At 53.4% G+C, this 11,480-nt stretch overlaps 1 protein-coding gene across 1 annotated transcript in view; it reads right to left on the minus strand.

Moving 5' to 3' along the window:
- DDR2 (discoidin domain receptor tyrosine kinase 2) overlaps positions 1–10,773 on the minus strand; it is a 152,891-nt gene extending 142,118 nt beyond the window's left edge. Inside the window, exon 1 of the mRNA XM_074960831.1 lies at positions 10,677–10,773. The gene's annotated coding sequence lies outside the window, so the exon portion shown is untranslated. The remainder of the gene's footprint in view (positions 1–10,676) is intronic.
- Positions 10,774–11,480: the final 707 nt, after the last annotated feature.

Genomic DNA, 11,480 nt, shown 5'->3' on the forward strand with positions numbered 1-11,480 from the left:
GGCGTGAACTGTACCCTCAGCAAGTTTGCAGATGACACTGAACTGGGAGGAGAGGTAGATATGCTGGAGCGTAGGGATAAGATACAGAGGGACCTAGACAAATTAGAGGATTGGGCCAATAGACATGAGGTTCAACAAGGACAAGTGCAGAGGACTAGGACAGAAGAATCCCATGCACCGCTACAGACTAGGGACCGAATGGCTAGGCAGCAGTACTTCAGAAAAGGACCTAGGGGTTACAATGGCTGAGAAACTGGATATGAGTCTACAGTGTGCCCTTGTTGCCAAGAAGGCCAATGGCATTTTGGGATGTATAAGTAGAGGCATTGCCAGCAGATCGAGGGATGTGATCGTTCCCCTCTATTCGACATTGGTGAGGCCTCATCTGGAGTACTGTGTCCAGTTTTGGGCCTCACACTATAAGAAGGATGTGGAAAAATTGGAAAGCGTCCAGCGGAGGGCAACAAAAATGATTAGGGGACTGGAACACATGACTTATGAGGAGAGGCTGAGGGAACTGGGATTGTTTAGTCTGCGGAAGAGAAGAATGTGGGGGGATTTGATAGCTGCTTTCAACTACCTGAAAGGGGGTTCCAAAGAGGATGGATCTAGACTGTTCTCAGTGGTAGCAGATGACAGAACGAGGAGCAATGGTCTCAAGTTGCAGTGGGGGAGGTTTAGGTGGGTGGTGAAGCACTGGAATGCGTTACCTAGCGAAGTGGTGGAATCTCCTTCCTTTGAAGTTTTTAAGGTCAGGCTTGACAAAGCCCAGGCTGGTATGATTTAGTTGGAGATTGGTCCTGTTTTGAGCAGGGGGTTGGACTAGATGACCTCCTGAGGTCCCTTCCAACCCTGATATTCTATGAAACCACATCTACTAAAGATAAAAATCAGCAGGTCTGGCTAACTTCATGAAGCTACAGATTTTAAGGCCAGACAACCATTGTGATATCTAGTCTGACCTGCAGAACCCAGACTGGGAAATTTCATCCAGAGATTCCTGCATGAAGCCCATAATTTCTGTCTGAGCTACAGCAGATCTTTTAGAAAGACATCCAGTCTTCCACCCAAGAGTTTTAAAAAGTTGGTTGAGGCGCTTTCCTGAGCACTGATGTTAATTTTTAATACATCTTGGAAATTAGGAAGTTTGAGAGGACTGGAAGAAAGCTAATGTGCCAGTATTTAAAATGGGGTAAACAGGACAACCCAAGTAGGCTGGTTAGCCTGGCACTGATCCTGGGAAAAATCATGGAATGGCTGTTCCAGGACTATCAAGAAAGAGTTACAGGATAGAAATATAAGTGATACTAATTAACATGGTTTCATGGAAATTGGGACTTGGAGGAACTTGATATTGGTCTTTGACAAGATTACAAGGCTGTTCGCTCAAATTAACTGTATTGATGTAATATACTTGGACGTGTTTGGCTTAGTAATGCACAACATTCTGATTAGAAAATTAGCACAATACAAGATCAGTATGTTGCATATTAAATAGGTTAAAACTAGCTGACAGATCTCACCCAATTGTACCCTGAAGAGACTGGGTTTTGATCAATGATCTAGAAGAAGAAAACTCATTGTTGATAAAGTTTGCAGCTGACACAAAGACTGGTGGGTTGGTATATGGCGACCAGGACAGGTTACTGATATAGAGTTATTTGGATCACTTGGTAAAATGAGTGTAATATAAAAACTCATGCATTTTAATACAGTCAAGTGTAAGGCTCTCCATCTAGGAGCAAAGAATGTAGGTAATACTTAAATACTTACTTAGGATAGAGGGCTGTATCCCAGAAAGCAATGACTCTGGAAGGCACCTAAATGTCATGGTGCATAACAAACTGAACATGAGCTCCTAGTGTGACGCTGTGGCTAAGAGTGTAAATGCCATTCTTGGAGGTAGAAACAAGGGGATATGGAGTAGGGAGCTGATACTACTTCTGCATATAGCACTGATGAGACCATACTGATACAGTGCCCAGTTCTGGGTCCACACTTCAGCAAGGATATCTAGCAGACAAAGGTAGAACACAAGCCAATGGCTGGAAGATGAAGCTAGACAAATTAAGACTGGAAATAAGGTGTAAATTTTTAATGGTGAGAATAATTAACCATTGGAACAATTTACCAAGGACTATCGTGGCTTCTCCATCTCTGACCAAGATTGGATGTTTTCTAAAGGATCCCCTCTAGGAACTATTGTGGGGCAGATCTCTGGCCTGTGTTATATAGGAGGTCAGACTAGATTAGGGATGGGCAAACTATGGCTGGGGGGCCACATCCAGCACTCCAGACATTTTAATTCAGCCCTCAAGCTCCCGCCAGGTAACAGGGTCCGGGGCTTGCCCCACTCCGGCGCTCCAGCTGGGGAGCGGGGTTGGGAGTTGACCCCACTCCACGTATGCCATGGCTCCACACGGCTCCCAGAAGCAGTGGCATGTCCCTCCTCCGGCTCCTACGCGGAGGCGTGGCCAGACAGCTCTGCGCGTTGCCTCTCTACAGGAGCTGCCCCTGCAGCGCACTTGGGGCAGGGGCAGCGTGCAGAGCCCCCTGGCTGCCCCTACATGTAGGAGCCGGAGGGGGGACATGCCATTGTTTCCGGGAGCTGCTTGAGGTAAGTGCTGCCCGGAGCCTGCGCCCCTGCCCCCCTCCTGGGCCCCAACCCCCTGCCCCAGCCCCGATCCCTCTCCCACCCTCCAAACCCCTCGGTCCCAGCCTGGAGCCCCCTCCTGCAACCCCAACCCCTCATTCCCAGCCCCACGCCAGAGCCCGCACCCCTCAACCCCCACCCCCTGCCCGGAGCCGCCTCCTGCGCCCTGAACTCTTCATTTCTGGCTCCACCCCAGAGCCTGCACTCCCAGCTAGAGTCCTCACCCCCTCCCACACCCCAACTCCCAATTTCATGAGCATTCATGGCCCGCCATACAATTTCCATACCCAGATGTGGCCCTCTGGCCAAAAAGTTTGCCCATCCCTGATCTACAAGCACCTACATGGGAAAGATTTCTGATAGTACAGGGCGTGATGGAATTGGAGTTGCTCTGTAACAGTTTACGGATACTGTATGTTGATGTGGCTATTGGGGTGTTTGCTGTATGAATATACTGGTTTAATTGATTTAGGGGGAGCTGTACGGAAAAACAAACAGGAAGAAAAGAAATATCCATACATGGCTCAAGCAAACATTTGAGACAGACAATGCCAGGATCAGAAAAGGAATCAGAAAATCAAGAGGGCTAGAGAGGGTTTAAAAGGGACTCTCTCAAGAATGGAGTCGTTTCTGGGGAATTTATCTGAAGTGCCACGGTCCCTGTTCCAGGATGGAAGGGCTTTTTGTGAGAAAGCCATGCTTGCGGACTGTGCATTGTTTTACAATCCTTTTTCTCTATATGCTTTGTTCCTACAGCTAAAACAAACAATAGGTTTGATTGAGATAGCTGTCTGGTTACTGTATTCAGCACTGGTCAAAGGCTCCTGCAGCGAAGAACCGCAGGTGCCAATCGCAGTAGGACCTGCTGGGTATGCACGGTTGATACACAGGGTCCTGTAGCCCAAGGCCAGGTCTAAGAGCGGAGAATTGCATGATTCCACGCCAGAATAAGTAAAGACACTAGGCCTGACACCTCCAGGGTTGAATTCAGAGAGGCCAGGAAGGGGCAGAGGTGCAGCCAGCCCTGAACTGTGACAGAGGCTCTCTTTAATCTAGCAGACACAGGCAGAAAGATCCAGCAGATGGATGCCGCAGTCACAGTTCAAAGGGGAAATAAGGTGCACGTTTTTAAAGGGAAAGTGATTAAGTCTCAGCACAACTTACATGGACCGTTTGGAGATGAAGACTGGGGGTATCTTTCCAAAAGATCTATTTTAGCTCCATCAGCAGTGCAGGAATCGGGGGTGACTGCCATGGGCTAGGCATGAGTCAGACTAGGTATCGTAGGTTCCTGCTGGCCTTAGAATGTACGAGAGTCCAGACAACTGAGAGTTGCTGCATTTAATGCCCACAATTAGCTTGGCTCCTGTTACCGGCTGAGACACTTGCTGTGCATAGTATCTCATCCAGCTCTTCCACAAGCTGAAAACTTCCTCAGATGGGGTGGCACTGCTGGGTGCACAGCAGCACACCATCCTGCTCGCCACAATTGGCAGGCCTCTCAAACGGGCATTCCCACTGCAGCTCAGTCTCTGGCCCTCCTGCTATGCCACATCACAGGAGCAGGGAGCAGCAACTGCTGACCAGCAGGGAGAGGAAAAGGCAGAGGAGACCCTCTTCCAGTAGCCCTTCCCCTGGAGCCAAGAGGGGATCAAAGGGAGTGACCTGCAGGTGCCCCCAGGTTTTTCTGGGCGGGGAGGGAAGGGAGGTGGTTGGGCTGCTACATTATCCACAGAAGAACAGGGACGGTGCAGGAAATGAACAGACCCCGAACTGCTGGCTCCCCCTCCCGCTCCCTGGTGATGCAGCCCAGCCTTCTCTTTCCACCCTCCCAATGTCCCTCAGAGACAGAGAGCCTGGTAGCCTAGGAGGGAGTGGGAAGCAGGGGCCCTGCACCCCTGCAGGCAGCAGCTATGGAGCCCAACAGAGAGGTCAGGCCAGGGCTGAATTAATTGCATTGACCAGGGTGGAGGTTGGCTTAGTTTTATGGAGGCGGTTGGGGGTAAATATTGTATTGGTGCCAGCGTGAGACTGCTGACTTCGCTGTATGGGAAAGGGGATGGAGTGGGAATGGGGGGCTGAATTAACTGCAGGGGGGCTGGAAATGGGAACAGCTGAACTAATGGCATTGGAGCAGGGACCTCCCTCCCTCTCTCCCCAGATCTCCCTGTTGATTGTGCCCCATGAGCAGGTCAGGTGAGGACTCTTTGCACAAGCCCCCCAGCAACCTGGGCAGTGACCTCCCACCCCAACCTATAACAGATCCCAGCACTGATTTATATTATTCCCATGTTGGGGGAACACCATGAACAAGGTTTTGCCACTCATGGCCACTGGAGGCTGTGGTCTGCTTCACAGACTGAGAAGCGCTGCATATGTCAGCCACTGCCACTGGCTCGTGGCACACATTTGGCGTGGCTGGATCTCACACACACCCCTACTTTGTCCCTCTGGGGCTGTGTGCAGAGGCCCTAGCACAGGCACTGGTTAGCACACACTGAAAGGAAAAGCCCTGAACAGGAGAGGTCTTCAGACCTGACAGGGTCCAATTCTCACCCACCTACAAGCACAGCTTCAGTGAAACACCCCCATCCTGCAGGCCAAGGGCAGGCCTCCCAGCCTCCCTGGGAATGCAGACCGGGCTTATTGGCATTAGAGAGAGCACACGCATCCAGTCTAGGAGCATGCCCGACCCTTCCTTTGCCCACATGCCATCCCATCCAGCTCTCAGGTTAGTAAATGAGCAGGAAGTGTCCATGCAGCACCCCCAGCACTCACAAGAGAGCAGGGCCCAGCCCCTCACAGGTATTTTGATGCCTATTGAAATGGATGAGAGCTAGGCACCTAGATACCTTTGAGGCTCTGGGCCCAGCTCCTCAGACCCATGTGAACCCTGGCAAGGCAATGAGGCTGGCAGTGGAGGGGCTGGTTGGAGGTGGGTATGTTATCTCATGTCCATCTTCTCCTTACAACCCACCCGCCCTGAACAGAGTGCACAGCTCCCCTGCACTAGTGCCTAGGACAGGGCTGTGACAAAGTGGAGATTTTCCCTTCTTATGTTGTATGTGAGCCTATGAGAGTCTTGTTTTTTTGCCAGCTGGCTGGGAGTCATGTCTGACTGCAGAGTTGGGCTGCAGGGCCCTCTGGCTTCCCCAGGAGCCCCACCTGGGCGGACTCACTGCGGGCAGCGCATGGTGAGAAAGGGGATGCTGAATGCTCCGACGTCAGACCCAGGAAGGTCGAAGCTGTGTAAGCTTCTTGCCCTGGAGACAGTATGCCCAGAGAGAGGAGGCATGCTTCCACGAGAGTCCTGACTGGCTTTGTATGGAGTAGTTCCAGAGCATCACCCCAGCAACTCCGTGAAAACTGGTGGCAAAGGTGGAATAAACTACACCCTACAGACAGAGCATCCTGCAGTAAGTGACTGGGGAGCAGTAAAACAAAGAGGGATTAGCGAGACACGGTGTGCTGGAGGCGACGAGAGGTGTGGTTCCAGGAGGAGCCTACGGCTTAACCCTGAGAGGTGGGCCCCCGAAAAGGGCTGTCACACTGAAGGGGTTCCTCGCAGGGAGCTGAGAGAGCACAGGCCTGTGAGTCTGTGACCACTTGGGAACAGCGTGGAGATAGCCTATCACCATCTCCTTAAGAAGGACATTGTGGAGCTGTGCAGAAAAAGATGGCTGCGCATTGGAAAGCTCACTAAGGCACAGCTGATTGCTTAGTTGGAAGAGGAGGATCGCTCTAAGGAGGCGGTTCCTTACACAGCTTGGGGCGTGAGAGAGGCTAGGAGCAGCTAGGCAGCCCCAGGCCGCACCAGTTCCTGACCCATCTGGGGCCACAAAACAGGCTGGGAGCAGCCAGGTGTCCCGGAGACCCGTGTCCCTGACCGGCAGGGGGTCTCCACCAAGTTCCCAGTCAGTGGATCTGAGACAGATGGAATTGGAGCTGAGTTTGAAGGAGTCAGAGGACCATGAGAGACAGGGAAGGCATGAAGCAGAACAGCAGGAGAAAGAGGCAGCAGGAACTGGTGATGGCAGAGCTGAGAGGCAGAGGGACCCATCCAGAGGTGACTGGGGATGGACTCCGGGTTGCCAATTCTGCAGGGAACCTCAACCCTAAATTGCTGCCCCAGGTTAAGAAGAAGGGAGATATAGATACCCGTCTCGCAGCCTTTGGGAATGCTGGCAATTGGAAAGAGGCTGGACCTGCGGAAAGGCTTTGGTGTCTAGACCCCTTCCTGGGTCCCAAGGCCATAGAGCTCTTTAGCCAGATAGGCAGGATGGCAGACTGGCTCTCACTCCTGGGCCCAGCATATATGTACTCTCCTGGGCTCAGGACCCTTGGACCCCCCAGTGGGAGTGGAAGGTGGTGGTCAATAGGGAGACATTTCTGGGGTGGAGAGACCCTGGGACAGAGAAAACTGTTGTCAGGCCCTGGGTGGTGCAGCCTCACCAGATGCTGAGGGGCTGTGTGACCTGGGTGAAGGGCCCAGGGATGAAGGCCCTTGCCCTGCCTATGGCCCAGATCCCTGCGCAGACACAGGAGGGGTCGGACTGGCTGGTAGTTGGGGTTCTCCAAGATATCGGCGGTGACCTCCAGTTGGGGAATGACTGTCTATTTGGGTCAGGATCCAGGCCCTGCTCCTGTAACAGCCAAGGATTTGAATTTGAATCCAGGAAACCAATCGGCTGAGACTGAAATGACCTGGCTGGCAGGAGGAAGGCGCTTCTAGGCTCAGGATACCTGCCCGTCTGTAACCAGAGCCCTGGATCTGAATGAGACAGAGAGATGCTCCCTGCCCCCCTGCACACAGGGGAAATGGCTCACGCTGGCTCTGATTCTGTGAGCAAAGCAGCAGGCTTGCTGCCGGCCCTCACTAGGACAGCAGGGGCAAAGCTGAGCCTAAGGGGATCGGAGACCCCAGCTTAGTGTGGGCAACCACACCCGGGGGGACAGCTACCAACCAGGGCTGTCTTGTCCAGAGGTGCAAATGGCCTGGGACAAGGATAAGGCAGCCTTGTCATAGAGAAGCCTTTTCAGAAGGTGGCCCTGGACTTGGTGAGGGATGAATGGGGGGGGAGGGAAGGCCTCCCCCAATGGAGAATCAGTAGTAGAGTAGGTTTCAGAGTAACAGCCGTGTTAGTCTGTATTCGCAAAAAGAAAAGGAGTACTTGTGGCACCTTAGAGACTAACCAATTTATTTGAGCATAAGCTTTCGTGAGCTACAGCTCACTTCATCGGATGCATACTGTGGAAAGTGTAGAAGATCTTTTTATACACACGAAGCATGAAAAAATACCTCCCCCCACCCCACTCTCCTGCTGGTAATAGCTTATCTAAAGTGATCACTCTCCTTACAATGTGTATGATAATCAAGTTGGGCCATTTCCAGCACAAATCCAGGTTTTCTCCCCCCAACACACACAAACCCACTCTCCTGCTGGTAATAGCTTATCTATTTGTACATTTGTACCAACAGCAGTTTTCCAACCGGCCTAGGCTCACTAACTGAGCTGTCCACTGGGTGGAGATGGGAGCTGGCCTTCCCTCAGGTGTTCCCCATTCAGAGTAATGGGGAACACAGCACAGGCCCTGGAGGGAGAGGTCAGAGACATGCTGGCTTTAGGGGTGATCCAGCCATCCACCAGCTCTGGGGGCCTCTTCCGTGGTGCTGGTCCCCAGGAAAGATGGATCGATCCGATTCCATGTGGCCTATCGGAAGCTCAAGACCATCACTGTGTACACAGACCACTCACCCTGCCATGGCTGCACCAGATGAGAGGGGCCAATGCGAAGCTCCAGGAGGTGGAGTCTGTCCTTCCAGGATTATGAGATGGAGGTGGTCCATGTTAAGGGGAGTGCAAATGTTATAGCTGATTCTTTGTCCCAGAGAGGGAGGCCTGAAAGTGACTGGCTAAAGTGACCCCATTCAGTTCAGTCTCAAAGGGGAGAGAGATGTGACGAAGTGAGGATTTTCCTTTGTTACATTGTATGTGAGCCTATGTGAGTCTTGCTGTTTTGTATGGGTGCGGTGTGTGCCTTAGTTTCCCTGTGTATTGCACCAATGTCAGGTGGTGGGAATAAGGATGTGTGACTTTTGCGGGGGTTGCTCCAGCTGCCTGCACTGATGTTATAGCTGCCCTTTCATAACCCGAAATCCAGAAGGGGGATGCGACCAGGTGACACTTGGCCCAGGAAGCGAGACAAAGGCCGGAGGAGGAGCAACGGGCAGGGCGGGGCCAGATAGCTGGCTTGGGGCACAGGGGAAGGACCAGAGCCCTGGCTCTGGTTTCCCTTCCCCAAGATAGACTTGGCTGGAGGTCACTGGTTTCTGTCCTGGCGGGTTCTGTCCTGTGCTGTGTGCCTGACTACTGAACCTTCTGTTCTGCCAGCTGGCTGGGAGTCATGTCTGACTGCAGAGTTGGGCTGCAGGGCCCTCCGGCTTCCCCAGGAGCCCCGCCCGGGTGCACTCATGCGGGAACTGCTCAGTGAGAAAGGGGATGCTGAATGCTCTGAGGTCAGACCCAGGAAGGTCAAAGCTTCTTGCCCTGGAGACAGTATGCTCAGACAGAGGAGGCATGCTCCCATCAGAGTCCTGACTGGCTTTGTATGGAGTGACAAAGGCTGACTCCGTGACAAAGGCTCACAGTAACAGGCTAGCCAATGTTTCACAGGCCATGATGAGGATTGGCACAGCTCCTCCATAGACCAGGTGCTTGCCCTGTTAGACACTATAGAGACCTCAGACACGACAGAGCTGGGGGCTGTAGAGCCCCAAAGATATTCATCATAGAAGTGTAGGACTGGAAGGGAGGTCATCTAATCCAGTCCCTTGCACTCAGAGTAAGACTAAGTATTATGCAGACCATCCCTGACAGGTGTTTGTCTAACCTGCTCTTAAAAATCTCCCATGACAGCAATTCCACAACCTCCCTAGGCAATTTATTCCAGGGTTTAACCACTTTGACAGTTATGAAATTTTTCCTAATGTCCAACCTAAACCACCCTTGAAGCAATGGGTTTAAATTGCAGCTTGTCCTATCCTCAGAGGTTAACAAGAACATTTTTCTCCCTCTGCCTTGTAAACAAACTTTTACATACTTGAAAACTGTTATCATGCCCCCTCTCAGTCTTCTCCAGACTAAAGAAACCCAATTTTTTCGGTCTTCCCTCATAGGTCATGTTGTCTAGACCTTTAATCATTTTTGTTGCTCTTCTCTGGACTCTCTCCAGTTTGTCCACATCTTTCCTGAAATATGGAGCCCAGAACTGGACATAGTACTGCAGTTGAGGCTATATCCGTCCGGAGTAGAGCCGCCAAATTACTGCCCCTGTCTCGCTTAGAACACTCCTGCTAATGTAGCCCAGAATGAGGTGTTTGCACCAGTGTTACACTTCCACAGGACAGAGCGGTCCGAAGACCACAAGTCCCCAGAAAGCAGCGCCACAGGCTGCACTGGCGGGCTGGCCCGATGCATGCTGGGAGCTGTAGTCTGTTCTGGCTACAATTCGCCGTCTGCGGGAGAGGGGCTCCAGCGGCCCCGTTACCCGGCGCTGCGCGGAGCATCTGGGGCCGCGGCTCGGCACCGAGCGGACAGGGCCACGCAGCCCGCTCACCGCTAGCCTCGGCAACCCCGCTGCCCCCCTGGAGGGGCTCCGGGTACCCTGGGCTCCCCTCCACTAGGCCCGGGGGACACAGCCCGGCTCGCGGGCGGCCGTGCCCTGTCCGCGCTCCAGGCGGGGGTAGAGGCGCGGCGGGACCTTGGGGAGTTTCCGCACGCGGCAGGCAGGCAGGGGACGCGCTGGAGCCGGGGCGGGGATCCCTCCCCCAGCCGGCCCGGCCCGCAGCGCCCTGTTCCCCCAGCAGAACGTTCCCCTGGAGAGAACTCGTCCCGACCTCCCGCAACTTGTCCCAAAACTTCAGGGCCCGCCGGCCGGCCGCTCGCGGGCTCTGCCCTCGCCCCGCCGCGCTGGGGCGGCCCGGAGTCTTGGGCGGCTAGGCTCCCGGCCCCGCAGCACTTACCCCAAGACGCGCCGGAGTGGGGCCGCAGATTCCTTTTCCCGGCCGAGCGCGAACTTCTGCCGGCTGATGCAAGACGCCGCCGAGCGCCGGGGCATTCTGCGGATTCCTGGGCCCCAGCCAACGTCCCACAATCCCACATCTTGCACATTTGGCTTCAATTAGGGGCTGGGGGAGCCAGACACCAATCAGAGCTGGCTTCTCTGCCGAGGCTCGCTCGGCCCAAGGGAATGTGTGCAGAGCTGTAATTTACAGCAAAACCCATTCATAGGAAGGAAACAATCCCAAAGCAGTGAGTGGCTTTACAGACTCAGGCAGATTGTTTCAGGGTGTGTTTTACTGCTTGTTCATTTAGGTAGTAGAGTTTTATGTGAACGAGAGAAAGGATTAAAAGGCAGCTCCTTGTTAATATCCCCCAGGTGCTGGCGCTGCATCTAGCTGCACGAACCTCCCCCCTTAACACAAAAGTCCAGAAGTAGCAGTTGGGATAATTTGGTCTGCAGGGATCCTGCCCCCAACCCAAGGGAGTCACTCAGCGATGCACAGACAGGGCTAGAGGGACTCCAGGGTGGCCTCACAGCTCCGAGGGGATGAAAGAATGAACCAGAACCCCCTATTGGGCTTAACTCTTCCCATGCTGCCTGGAGCCATTCCCTGTGCACCCCTGGTGGAGGAGAACAGGGCACTCCACATCTCCAGGAGACAGCGCTAGCAGAGGGGGGATGCCTATAAATCTCCCTAGCACAGAGAGCTGGGCCTTGGTAGGGGTGCAGGACCATGTTTCCCTGGAGGAGGGGAGCTCCCCTG

Source organism: Natator depressus, chromosome 8 (assembly GCF_965152275.1).
Source record: "Natator depressus isolate rNatDep1 chromosome 8, rNatDep2.hap1, whole genome shotgun sequence".
Lineage (NCBI taxonomy): Eukaryota > Metazoa > Chordata > Testudines > Cheloniidae > Natator > Natator depressus.